The sequence below is a fragment of the Miscanthus floridulus genome, chromosome 8, assembly GCF_019320115.1.
Source record: "Miscanthus floridulus cultivar M001 chromosome 8, ASM1932011v1, whole genome shotgun sequence".
NCBI lineage: Eukaryota > Viridiplantae > Streptophyta > Magnoliopsida > Poales > Poaceae > Miscanthus > Miscanthus floridulus.
The window spans coordinates 180,029,996-180,044,458 of NC_089587.1; the positions used below are offsets into that span (position 1 = coordinate 180,029,996).

Below are 14,463 nucleotides of genomic sequence, written 5' to 3' on the forward strand. Positions count from 1 at the left end.
GTTGGTTTCAGCCAGGGCTTATCAGCCAGTCAACAGTGTTTTCCTCTCACAACAAATCAGCACCAGCCGGGCTTATCAACCCAGAAATCAACCAGTGAACATGCCATATGAAAATTCCAGGTGCAGCTCTGCTCTCTCTCTCTTCGATAAACATGGCTTGAAAGCTTGCAATAAGGGCGCCACCAACCGAGACCAGCACCTTTAGTGGTTCTAGTACAAATATAGTGATCCATATATATTAAGAAATATTGAGACTACTATTCATACAATGCAAATTATCATTACTTGTGCTTTGCACATAAACTTTTTTTTCATCATGTCTCACCTTTATTTTCTCTCCCTCTTTTTTTTAGCATGAACCACATTCTCGCTCCAAACATACATGGCCCTGTTCGGCTTACCCCATATTCGGTTTGTTCGGCTTCTTTTTTTAGCGGGAACAGTGTTTTTCTCTCACAACAATTCAGCCGGAACAGTATTTTTCAGCCAGTTTCAGCTAAGTTTTAGACCAGCGAACGGGGCCATATAGTTTTAGTAAGCTAGTATAATAAATACAGAGCATCTACTTTTTTATTTGAATATAAATAACCTTTGGAGCTACCAGCAAAAATATAGCGTTGGGAAGGCCTAAGGCCAAGGCAGCACAAACGTTGGTCCTGTCTGAAAAGTCGTGCTCCACGTAGCCTGTGCAAATTGAGACTGTAATTTCTACAACTCAGACTACACCCTGTTCACTTACTCGTAAACGATCGTAAATTTTCAGTTGGGAACAGTGTTTTTCTCTCACACCAAACCAGTCAGCAGTAAATAATCCACGATCGTTTACGGTCTTCCGAACAGGCTGATTTCTCACCCACTATTCGAACGTCGCTTTCAAGGACTTGCTTTTTACAGTCTACTCAAGCCTTATTTAGCTGACGAATTTTTTAGGAAAAGTTACTGTAGCACTTTCGTTGTTATTTGTTAATTAGTGTCTAATCATAGTCTAATTAAGCTTAAAAGATTCGTCTCGTGAATTTCGTCTAAACTGTGTAATTAGTTTTATTTTTTATTTATATTTAATGCTTCATGTATGCATCCAAAGATTCGATGTGACGAAAAATCTTAAAAAATTTTGTAAAATTTTAGGAACTAAACAGGCACTCAATACCATTCAGTCTCTGACTCCTTTCTAGCGAAACCATCGCTTTTTCTGACGAGGCCGTCGACTCCTATGTCTTCCAGATGGCATCCGAGCCTGCGTGTCACTACGGGGCAGCTGTCCACGCTGGCGCGTTGGGCTCGTCCTAAACTGGCCACCCTTTGAACGAAAGTGGAATGTCACCGCACTTTTGCACAGCTGCTTGCTGGTTTATTTACGTACTCCTACTACACAGGCACAGCAAGAGTCGATCAAACAGATGGTGTTGAAAGGGCACGAAGATCCTCTGTTAGCGACTCCTTTGATGGAAATGGAGCCTGTCGCCACTCCATCTCCAACCAGGATGCTGCATTTGACAAGGTTGCAGCCGATGCGCACGTTGGGGCGTCGTCATCGTCCAAAGAAAGTAAGAAACGCTGTTTGTGGGTTATCCATGGCGTGGCGCCTCAATAATGCGACGGATCGAATCGCATGTGGGCCGGCCTACGCCTACGGCTACGCGATCCGGACGGCCTCACGTGGAGGCGGCGACCGCCAGCGCGTGGGGACGGCCGGGCGGGGCGGTTGGTGAGACGTGGAATCGGGCACCTTTTGGGCAAAGCAACGTGCCGAGGGCGAGGGGGGCCGTGGGAGCTGGGGGCACGACGCGACGCCGACGCGGAACGCGCTAGACTTGCTCTCCTCGCACGGAGGCGACACAGAGGGGCACGCCCTGCCTGCCTGCCTGCCGGGCCGTGGCGCCTGCGCTGCGTCGGCCAGCCTTGCCCGTCCGATCCGATTGTTCGATTCCGCCGCGCATGGCAGTGGCCTAGTGGGTTGGGTGCCGCCGCACCGCTCGGTGTTTCACGGCAGGAGCAGGAACACGTGACCGTGGCCCTCGCCACGCCGTCGCCGATGAGCTGTCATGCGATCCGCGGGCCAGGAGAAAGCTGCTGAGAGGGCACCGTGCCGTGCCGTGAGGCTTCTCCACGTCTTGAATTTATTCAGGCAGAGCAAAGGCGCCCTCTGTCCACTTCGCAGCACCCCAAAGCTAATCCAAACAAGCCATTAGAATTGCACACGGCGTTGCATTACAAACGGGCAGTGGCATGTGAGAGTTAAGTACTCAAAATCACCTGCAGATCATACTGTCTCCTCGTAAGCATCATTCGTAGATGATATACGCCATCCTGCTAGTACGTACGTGCCACAAGATCGAGCACGCCACATTGTTGGCATCAAATTCACTGATCGCTTAAGATAGGCACAATTAGTGATTAGTGTAGGCACATACACCATGCATGTTCCAGATCAGTGAGGCTTCGCTTGGCACAAATGGGACATAACCCACGTGAGACATCATCCAAGCGTGGATTGGGTTGATCCCCTCCGTCCAGCGTCCACCCAATCCGCACCCACCCGATGGTTATAATCCCCAAAGTCCCCTGGCTCAATTCTATGTTGAAGAGTGGTCATCTATAATCTATTGGGCTGTGTGAGAAGGAATTGGCGCCAACTCTGAAACATTTGTGAAAAGCCACCGGAAGGGGATTGGGTGAAATTGAATTGTGATGGAGCCTATAAGTAAAGTGATAGATCTGGGGTTTGAGTCATTGTGATCAGAGGTGCTGATGGAGGAGTGATCAGCTCGGGGTATGGAGTTTTGGTGAACGTGGGAGAGACGTTCCATGCTGAGATTTGTGCTTGCTTGCACGCTGTGCAGAGGGCCGCCGACTTGGGGTTTCAAAGAGTGATTCTGGCAACGGACGCTTCAATGGTGGTGCAGGCCGTCATTTCTTCATATTTTGATCGGACATCGGCGAGCGGTCTCATTTGGGAATTAAAGAGTCTATTGGGCAGTAATTTCGTTGCTTTTGATGTAGTCCATAATCCATGTACTTGTAATTTGGTAGCCCACAATTTAGATGCCCTTGGGGCGAGCTTGCGTCATGAACAACCGAAACTAAGACACATGAAGTAGATATGAGAAGACACATGTAATGAGCCCACAAAAATTCAAACTTATCAGCTAGCAATGAGTTGTAGCTACAAAAAATCAGGCCATGACATGGTACACATAATCACTTCAAGCCTTACATGTATGTATGTGTGGCAGGAAATGCTCAATGCAAAGTGAATGAAGCAAATGGAGCAGGAAATGCACCATGCCAATTAACTCCCTCAAGATACATAGCTTTATATTGGAACCACAATGGTGCTACCATGATGACACGGTCACATATGATAGAAATTTGGGGGTGCATGCCCCCTTGCCTCCGCCCCTGGACATGGTCACATATCCACCATATCATCTTAGTTTGGATTCCTACTTAGCTTCCTCAAACTCGGGTCATAAAGGGCATTCCTACTAGGTTCAATGGCACAAATTAACATGATCAATGGAATCATTATTGATCTTTCCTTTGGTTTTGCATTTATTGCTAGATGAAAAGAAGTGGAAGTGGGACCTGCACTTCCAACCCACCTTAGCACTCAAGTGACCGATTGTGGCAGAACCGTCCGAAATAACACTCTTTCGGAGGCGCTCGTCTTCCACTAGACACTAAACACCTCAAAAGAAAGCTATATCGGACAGTTCCGTCGAGCACACCCTAAGAGAGAACTCGAAACAATCCACGTTTTACCTCTAAAATCTAATAATGAGTACGAGCTTACAATACTTAGTCTATTTCATACAACAAGAGTTCTTAGAAATTATTTATTACAATACCAGAGTTCAGAGTGCGATAATTAAACAGCGGAATAAAAATAAGCATTTAGCGTAAACGATACAAGGATCCGTCTGTGCCCCACCAGAAGAATCCTCCACACAAGAGCTACTCCTCAAGCTGCACCTACGGGTAAAATAAACCCTGAGTATACAATGTACTCGCAAGACTTATCTAACTAGTGGGAATAGTTTCCCGACTCCAAGGAGTATGATAAGCAATATGAGTTTGTTGTTTTCTTTGGTTTGTGAAAATCATTACTAGAAGTACGTCCTTAAGATCAAGTTTAATTAGCAGTCATGATTACTTCATTAGCTAACCATTCTAGGTAAGCACATATTCTACTTTCAAGTAAGGGTTGAGCAATCAGAACTATTTCACTATCTTTCATCTTCTAATTCTTACTACGGTGCTAGACTATAGCCAAGTCGTACCGTCTCACAGAAATGGTGATTCGCTAACCAATGTATCCCAGCTAGGTACCCCGAAACACACGACACGTTTGTACCCCAGACACAAACAAGACCAATCCATTCCACTCATGTCACGGGGTCTAGGTCCCCGTCCAAACTTAGACTCCAAGCCCCCACACTTGAGACCCGGTCTCAGTATGGTGCTTAGACCTTCACCTTTCTCCGTCTTCAATTAGTCAGCTTGGGAAGAGCCAGAACTCACGACAAGAGCGTAACGAGCCTTCCTGCTCCCATAAGCAAGTATGTGCTTAGGATAATAAGTTTGTGACCTGACTACCATCCACAGCAACAGACGGTTCTTAATCGACACGAATAGGGAAAATAGTATAACCAAGCTAAGCCACGTTGACCGCGGGACACAACCTGTTACACCCACCAATACCCATACCATATCACTGCCCTGTCTCCATTTTTTTCTTTCATTATTTTATCATGAGAGTAATTATAATAATCACCTATTATGAGTAACGGCAGGTTACTCACGCTACCGAAAACCTAAGCATAGCAGCTACTCGAACCTGCACTAGTAAGACTCTTAGGACAGATATATCTATGCATGTGATTTCCATAAAATTTTTGTAACGTAAATACATATAACATATATATATATATATATATATATATACATATATATATATATACAATGATTATAAAAAATAAGGGTCATGCACCGGGGCTTGCCTTGGGCAGGCGCGGTGTTAGCTGAGTTAGTCAGTGGTGGCTCCGGGACCTCCTCCTATACCAGAATCTCCTCCTCGTACTCCTCGACTATCTCCTCGAACTCGTGATCGTCGGTGGTCACGATCTCCGCCAACTCGTTCTCTACATGCATGCGATGGTGATGAAACACTTAGCATTTAAGCAATAGCAACTCCTAAACTAAGAATACACATACTAAGCTACTAAGCTAGCTCTAATGACTAAGGTACTAAGCTAACTATCATCTTTACCAAGTAAAGTGTTGGGTTCAACTAACAAGCACCTAGCTTTACAAATGAAGGATATATTTTTATTTCGACTAATGATTTAATGTATATTTGAAACAAAGAGCATTTAACTACCCTAATGTTTAGTCTATTCTAAAGCTACAAAAATTACAGTGAGCACATAATAATACAATGAAGCTACTATAAAAATTTCATGACTAAAGCTATCACTAATTTACCATAAAAATTCCTACAATATTTAACCTAATAATATTAAGCACTCTCAAATAATTTCATAGCTCCTGGTATCAATATGTATATATATGAACTAAATATACTAACAGATAGAGCATAATTTTAGGAACCTAACAAAATTTGTTTCATAATTTTTGAACACCTACATGATTTTATATGATTTACCAAAGATCAGCTCAAAAATTAAATTAGAAAACTATTTCTAATTCCTTATGAAAAAGAAAAATGAATTCTCTAGTGTCGCCCACTCGCGCGGCCCATGCGACGTAGTGCGCGCGTGGCGGCCCGTGGTGCGGCCCGCGACAGGGAATCCCACACGCGTCGATGACTTTGCAAAAGAAACCTCGAACTTCTCCTGAATTACGACTACATACTAACACTATTTCCCCTCTCTCAAACCTTTAAACTTAACCCCCTGAACTTTCCCTAATTCACCCGCGCGCACCTCCGGTGACTCAGTGCACGGCGGCGCGACGAGTGGCGGCACTGAGTGCTTACGCCGGCCACCTGGGACCTACACGGGCCCACCGAACGGGTCAATCACAGTCTCTGACCCGAGCGGCTACGCTAAGCGGCGGTGAGGGGTGACAAAACTTGCTGGGGAAGGTTGTAGCGGTGTGCGTCCATCCGCGATGGCGACACAACTGTTCCGATGAGCTAGGGTAGCTACAGGCCTAATTGGTTAGCTCATGAGCATCAGGAGGCTACCCTTGGACCAGGCCGAGGTGACGGTTGGTGCGGAGGATGACGGAGGAAGGATGGCCACGTGCGATCGAGCCGTGCGGCAGCACTGTCGCGTCAGCAACGACGAGGAGGTGGTAGCTTTTCCGTTGGCATGCGTAAGGTGGAGAGGGAGGCAAGGCAAAGCTAGTGGTGCAGGCTAATTGGTTCGGCATGGGCGGTAGCAGGGCTGCCCTCGACAATGGCTGAGCGTGGCCTTAATGGCACGACGGCGGGGAAAAACTCCAAATTGGAGCTTGGCCATGCGCACTTCAAGGCTAGGTAGGGTCGAACAGCGAGAGGACATGATGGTGAAGCCGTGGATATGATGAATTGAACGGAGGTGATCGTTTGTAGGGTAATTGATGGCGTAGCTCGACGACGACAGCAGAGGGAGAAATAGAGAAAGAGAGAGACGGGCATGACAGGTGGGCTCGGCTCGTCCTTGCCTTGGCAGGACGCGGTCGACATGATCGTGGAGGCCCACGCATAGGCGTTAGCAGCCAGCCGCGCACGTTTGCGACCGGCGTGGCTCGCGCGCCGTAGTGCCATTAAGGACAAGGCGACGGCGAGCCTGACCACATGTGCATGGCAAAGGCGACATCGCACTAGGCCGGCAGCGGTGCAAAGATACAGAGGGAGGCACGAACATGACGAGGAGGCAACGGCACCGGCACTGGCAGCGGCGCGGGGCGGTAGTGCGGCAGCGCGGCGGGACGGCTGCGCAAGCAACAACAGCGGCTCCACGCGTTAGGAGCCGACGGCGGCCAGGCCATAGCTAGGACAGAGCAGCCGTGGCCGGCCACGTGCGGCAACGCGCGTGCGCGTGAGGCAGTCAGCGTGGCGACGCCGAACGCCCGAACGTGGTGATTGCGCCCACGTGGCCAACCAGCCCAAAACCGTGTCGTGCACGAATTTTAAAGCGTCCATGAAAACTAATCAGTTGTTTCTGGACCTAAACCATCTTCTCTATGCCCAAAATGGCTCATGAGACTACCAAATCGAGCTATAACACTATATCACCCCTTAACCCAATCTCTTAAAATAATTTGCTAAACATAGCAATGTCTAGCTGTTGACAAACTTGAAAATTTTCTAAGTTGAGCTGAACTTAATTTCAATTTGTAATTTCTAGGCTAGTAGAAATATTAGTTAGTAATATCATTTTTCGACGGCAAGTATTTCACTGTCATCTACAAAGTTTGTGCTTCAACTTTATTAAAGTATCACACACATGTTCTATAGTATTTTTGCTTAATAAAAATTGGTTTTCAACCCTACTTGATATACATAAGCTATTGAATCAACTTTCATTTAACATTTTTATTGATCATTTTTAGTTATAAGAAATTTATCTACATATTCTATCACATGCATTAACACATAAACATGATGCTTATGACATGTTTTAGTAAATGATTTAGGGTGTAACACCCGGTGTTACACCAATTGAGGCACAAATTCTTATTGTCAGTCTGATCTTGGTGTAGCCAAACTACCAATGCCAGAAACAACTTCGTTGACGACAGTATATTAGGTGAATGGGTGCTTTGTGGTTTTCTTCGGGGATTCAAATAGATTCAACGATATTAGCACCTTAGGTAAACAACTACAGTGATGTTAATGTCTTAGGTAAATGGAGCCTTATGGGTTTCTTTAAAGAAATTCTTAGTGGGACAAGGGCAACGTGGAGCGAAGGGGGCTTGAGCCCCTATACCCCCATGTGGACAATGTAGCCCCAAATAGCACCCAACAACTTTTATATGAGTTTCGGTTTGGTGGTCCTTTTTAGATTGACCCCCTAGAGTTAACTAGTTTTCCTTTTAGTTTCACAAAAATTTCTAAAAGGTGCATGTTTGAGAGTTACGTTGTGGAAGAAAATATCAGGTATACATTTGTTGTTTATCAACCCCCATAATTTAGCATCAAGATCCTACAAGTAATTGTATGTCCATTTATGTTTCTATCTTCACCTCGAAAAGAATCAGATTGCCTTGTAACATGGCCTCTAATCAAGGTAGGGTTCTAGATAAATTCTAACTTTTATGATTTTACCTGTCCATCCAACATTTTGAGATGGTCTGAAATAAACAACTAAAATAATAGATTCAAGTATATGAGCCTTGGGAAGAATTTAAATTATAGAGAAAATCACTACAGCTTCCACTTCAATATTGGTATTGGGCTGTTGTTAAGTGACTAGTGACTACATGATATCTGCTCTTTTGAACAGTTACAACTTGGAAACGAAGCTACGCATACCATATCACAGTGTGGATGTTTGCATTTTTCTGTTTTCATGTCTTGGCTTCGTAGTAAGTAAAAGTCTATACAAAAAACCGCTAAGTTGATGGGATTCAGTCTAACCGGCACGTTCAATTTGCCTAATATTGTTCAGAACTTATCATTTTAGCATTTTTCTTGTTGTTTGAGATGTCGGCTCTGTTCGGCTTGCTGAAATTGACTGAAAACACTGTTCTAGCTGAATTGTTGTGAGAGAAAAATACTGTTACAGCAAAAAAAAGAAGCCGAACAAGCCGGATTTAAGGTAAGCCAAACGGGCCGTTATAAACAATTGAAAGCTTAAACAATGCCATGTGGGTTCTCTATAATACCATTGCACAATAGCTATCAATTCAGGTTCGAGTATTACATTTATGTTTACTTGTCGAACAACGTGCAATTATAGTTGTTCCACCGTTTGCCTTGCAGCTGGCATAGTTGTTGCCTCTTTCCGTTCTATTGGAGGGATATGGTATGCAAGGAGATTCACTATGGACGCAAGATGATGGGCAATTTCAATAGGAAATGGTAAAATTGCATTTACAACTATAGGTTGCCTACCTACCTGTTGTTGCGGGGCTGTTTGTAGGCACAAATACATAGCACAATAGATATTGACTAGAAGAGAGAATTCCTTATTTGCCATTGTCCTATTTTTCATCGAAAAGTTATCTGCCATAATTTAACTTTTATCCTTTACCTTCCTCTTAGCTCCCTCAAAATATGTGACCATTTAATCAATTAATAATTAGAAGGCTTATATGATTTGGTGAAATTGCCCTTGTGGAACTCCCACCCGTCAATTAGTGATGTTTCATGGACCACTTTGTGAAACCACTAGTATGTTGCGCGCGCCATTGCGCGCGTCGGTTGGGGGGAAATCATATAACCAGAGGCGAACACGGGAGCAGCTAAATAAGACATCAACGCAGTCATTAGCAAATACTTGGATTCCTCGGTTGAACTACTTTACAATTGTAGCGCCATTTTGAAACAAAAAGAAAGAGGTGATATTAGCAGTCATCTAATCTCTTCAAATCTAGAGGAAGTGTTAGTTGGAAGTCTCATCGCCTGTTTTTTCTGTATCGCTTCATTGCTGTCATTCACCTATGGTTATAAATATTATTTACAAATGGAAAGTAATTTCATAAATTGACAAACCAGCAAGCCAACTCCTAAAGAGTGACCAACAAAAAGCTAGTAAGAAATCCACCATGGTCATGCACAGAGGCTTTTCTTCCATAGGTGGCCAGTCAATGCAAAAAAAAAAATGGATGCAACAAGGATGAGATTAGGCTGGTAAGAAATCAAGCGTGGTCCAAATTAATAATTGCTCCCAAAAGCATCATTAGCATAAACCATACCAGTCCACGAAGCATGGCACACAGCCTGTAGCCAAATTGCAGGCGAAGCCTTTCTGCCTATGCATCAGGGCAAAGAAGCTTTAGCCGTATACATGAAAAAAGTAAAATCAGAATACCTTGATATGGCGACAGCACTGCTACGCAGGCCGCGTCCATCAATTCGTCTGCCTAGCTTCTTCCTTGCCATGGCCTGCAAGCATGCCTCCACAGCTAGCTACTCACCAACTGGTAAGATCCTGTTTGTTTTCAATTTCCATTACATAGTCTGTCTTTTTCTATTTCATTACACAAGGTATACTGGTTGTCAAATATGGTTGGTAAAGCATCCCTAGAGAAAAAAAACTATTCAATAGGAGCCATATTCAAGTTTTGCTCAATAATCGCACCATAGAAATTTTCTTATAGCGGTCTACATAATAATTGCTCAATTGACCATCTAATGGGATAGCTCTATAACTTACGTAGCACTATATCTAAAAAACAGCATAGAGATTTACACTTATGTGGCTCATGATAGCACCTAAGCTTGGTTCACAATAGGCTAAGAAAACTGAAAGAATTGTAAATTGAAAATTGGTACCTTTATCTCAAATCTGCAAAAAGATCTACAAATGATATGGTGCCCGGCCTTAAAAAGCAAAGGCCGGGATACACAGAGATTAAATAAAAAGGAGCTGCTACTAATCAAACTGAATACTGGACCAACTGTGCATGAGCATGATAAGTTCCATCGGCTTCTGTTCTTCCATTCCCATAAAATAAACAAATACATGATCTGAAGCCTATCATCATTTTATAACTGGAGAAAGGTTTATCGCAATAGGACAAAACCGACTTATGAAACATCATAAATTAATGGAAGGGCCATTACCTCTAGGAGTACAGGGTAGGAGCACAAAACTCATTCTAGCATTAATTATCACACATGCACCCCTGCAATAGATGAAGACTGATTTGGTTAAATTAAATTTGCTAGCATCACCTGAAGGGCAATCACAAGAAGCATATCATTTTTTATCACAGCCTAATGTACCTAAGATAATATACTCAGTCAAAATTGACTCTAGAGAAAGTTCAACAAAATATATCAACACTCTTCCAGACCTAAATATAACAACATGCTGTGAAAAAATTAGTACTGTATGAAGACTGATTTGGTTAAATTTAATTTGCTAGCATCACCTGAAGGGCAATCACAAGAAGCATATCATTTTTTATCACAACCTAATGGTACCTAAGATAATATACTCAACCAAATTGACTCTAGAGAAAGTTCAACAAAATATATCAGCACTCTTCCAGACCTAAATATAACAACATGCTGTGAAAAAAATAGTATTGTATGAAAATAGATAAAAGAATTATGTGTACAAATAGCTTGCCTCTGCATGCTTACAAATATTAATTTAGGAATGCACTGCCTTATCTCTTATTGTGAACTGATATCGATCATTACCTCTAATCCTGGAGTAAGAAAAGAGTGAATATGCTATGAAATCACTCGATTGTAACAAAAGAATAAATATGGTACCTTTCAGATAATATTCATGGAGGTAAAATAAGGAGGAAAGGTTTTTCCAATCACAAACGCACAGAAATCCCTGAATCAGCACCAGATAAGATACAGTTAATCGTTGAGAGCATAAAGGACTTCAATATTGTGAGGAGCATATAAACTCTATCCCTTTCCTGCAATCAAAGTTTAGGAGGCACACATAAATTCTTTTCAACTCTAGCACACAAACTGAGAGTTATAATCTAAAAGCTAATGCACAAATCAGGAAAGGATATCTTTTTTTTCATTTGTTCGCTAATTCGCTCTTATAAGCCTACAAAAATTTTAACACTACTAAGGTATATGGGAGTGGGAAAAGAAAGCTGAACACAGATCCAATCATATGTATGCAATACAGAATAGACCTGACATGGACAAACGTGATGAAAATATAATGGAACCTAGTCCAAAAGGCAACTGATTTTCTGCACAAATTAGAGAAAAATAGCATGCAGCGCAAAGTAATGAACTATCCATACGAATTCTAGAAACTATTGGCAGTTCTATATTGGTTGTAGCTGTATATTTCTGTATATTTTTTTTAATGCAATGGTTTGAGATTCACCTTATATCCTGTGACAGATTGTTCTTATCAAGCAGCCTACAGGTCAAAAGAAAGCTTTCGATGAAGAATCAAACAACACTCAAGGGATGGCCATAAATCAAATATCTTGTAGATCAAAAACTTGTCTATCACCAAATTGATTTGCGGCTTCTCCTAATTCGCCTCCCTGCACCATATGAAACTGTTGTTCATATCTTGCTGTCTCGAGAAAAAAAAAAGGACAAGGGGTCAGTAGAACCAAATATGGAGAAGAAGCTTTACCTATTGGCAGAAAGAACACTCAGCACAAAAAAATAGATAGATCCTACGCCAAAACATACCCACGAACACCAAAACTGAGCTGTCAAAAACTAATATAGAATTAAGGATCCACACACTGTCCTGCAGTTCTCCACCTATATATCCAAACTAAATTTTGAAAGAAAATATATAGCCATGACAAATCACCAGCTAGTGCGCTGCCGATTTACATGGAAAGTTGGATAAAGAGCAATCAATGTTGTGTGCCTAGAAATATTTTTGTACCTGAAAAATTTAGATCTATGACAACATTGACATATAGTTCAGACTGTGAACTCGAGCGTAGGAAATACAAACGAGCCATTAAAGTGCACAGAAATATATGGTATGCGTTATGTGGTTACGGTATTTTTAAAGTTGGATACAGAGCAATCAATGTTGTGTGCCTAGAAATATTTTTGTACCTGAAAAATTTAGATCTATGGTAACATTGTTTAGCTTCAAAAGAGCACCATAATATACATGTCGAATAATGAACATACAATCTAGAGTATGAAACTAAAAGGGGAAGAAAGCCATTACGTGAAGGATAGGGATACAGAGATTACGACCAGCATGCACAGATCCATCTCTGCAACATTAGAAGCGTCATGGTCTGCAACGATCACGCTTCTCAAAATTCAGGAATTAGCTGTAACAGTGATAGATGTATAAGGCATCAATTCAAAGTAGCGCAAATGTGGTATACTAATTCTCAATGAAGTGATCACAAATCCTAGAACCAATGCATTGAGATAAGTTCTTATGCTCTAAATAGGAACAAAATCACGTGGTACGCAAGGGTATCAATGCTGAGGTCAACTTCGACGCTATAGACATATACTATCAGAAGAAAATAGGCACTACGACAATTACCAGGAAGCACGTCTACTTGGCGTATATGCTCTTAAAATTGTCCAAATGAATGCCCCCTTCCAATTCAAAGAAACATCATGAAAATGTCAGAACAATGGAAAGCACGGATCTATCATCACTTCATGAGCAGGTCAATTTGTATGCTTACCAGGGAATCGGCAGCGCACCAGGTTGGTACTTTCTCGATGATATAAGCCCATTGTTTGGGATCTTCTCCATGAATCAGACAGCACTCTAGCACTATGGGTACACCTATACCAAATCAGAGAAAAGATGTATTCCTATATGATCTTTAGATCAGAGAAATCTCGCCTAATTTCTACAGTTCTGCTACGTACATGTATGAAATCCGATCAGAGGAAGTTAGGGTTAGAGAATTTGTGACCTTGCAGCGAAGAAGAGAAGGGAGATGGCTGGCCCGGGGTAGGCGCTGCCGGGGCTGGCTCACGTGACTGGAGGAGCGCCTGGGCGAGCGCGGACGGCCGGCACCGGCACACAGGGGCCGCGCACGCGAAGGGCTTGACGCAGGGTGGCCTGCACTCACCAAGGCCGGGGTGGGATGCAATGGCCGCTGGAGCTACCGGCACCAGCGCGAAAGGAACGCGGAGGAGAGCAGAGCAGAGCCGCAGGCGCGACCGGCGAGGACGCGACAGCTAGGGTTTCCTCGAGCCGCCGCGGATGGGCGCGAGGAGGCAGCTCCGAGGGGAAGGCGCGCCAGCGGCCACCAACGAGGACCAGTCACGTCGCTCAGTGGCCGCGGGCACCGTGGGGGCGCACGTGCGGCGCGGCGCCGTCGCCGTCGACCGCGTCGGGGGAGAGAGCGTCGGGGGAGGGAGAGAGAGCGAAGAGAAGGAGGATCGGGAAGCAGAAGAATCTAGAAGGAGAATCCGAAGCTCGCGTATATATTTGGTGGGCTGGCTCCGGAGCAGAAACCGCACGACACCGGTACATGCAGAGAAAGCGGATGGAATCGAACGAGGAGCGACAGAAGCCGCTTCCGGCAAAATCCGCTCCAATCAATCGTGGACACACGATCGCGGATCGGACGGCTGGAAACATTCAGGCCGACGTGGACGGTGGTTCCTTCGGGAAACCACCGCGGGCTTGTATAGGTAAATATTGCAATAATGATTTCTCTACTTATAGGATGATGGACATGCAAAATCTACTGTCTCCTCATAAAAATCAAAATCATTCGTAGATGATATACGCCATCCAGGCTCGGTCCTGTCAATTTATAGATCTAGAGCGAAGCTACAACGATGAGCCCTTTAATACAACTCTAATAATATAGTGACGTTTCTAATAAATGTAATGC

General features: G+C 43.6%; 1 long non-coding RNA gene across 3 annotated transcripts; it reads right to left on the reverse strand.

Annotated features, from left to right (window-relative positions):
* Positions 1-10,513: 10,513 nt before the first annotated feature.
* Positions 10,514-13,986, reverse strand: LOC136474165 (uncharacterized). 3 transcript variants are annotated; one of them, XR_010762856.1, is made up of 8 exons: positions 13,531-13,986; positions 13,294-13,397; positions 13,146-13,201; positions 12,813-12,921; positions 11,991-12,188; positions 11,402-11,559; positions 10,742-10,803; positions 10,514-10,607 (listed from the first exon to the last, which is right to left on the reverse strand). It is a non-coding gene; the product is annotated as an uncharacterized lncRNA (long non-coding RNA). The 3 variants fall into 3 exon arrangements; XR_010762855.1 differs by having other exon boundaries at positions 10,523-10,607; positions 11,402-11,471; positions 11,991-12,156; positions 13,531-13,985; XR_010762854.1 differs by having other exon boundaries at positions 10,524-10,607; positions 11,402-11,471; positions 13,531-13,985.
* Positions 13,987-14,463: the final 477 nt, after the last annotated feature.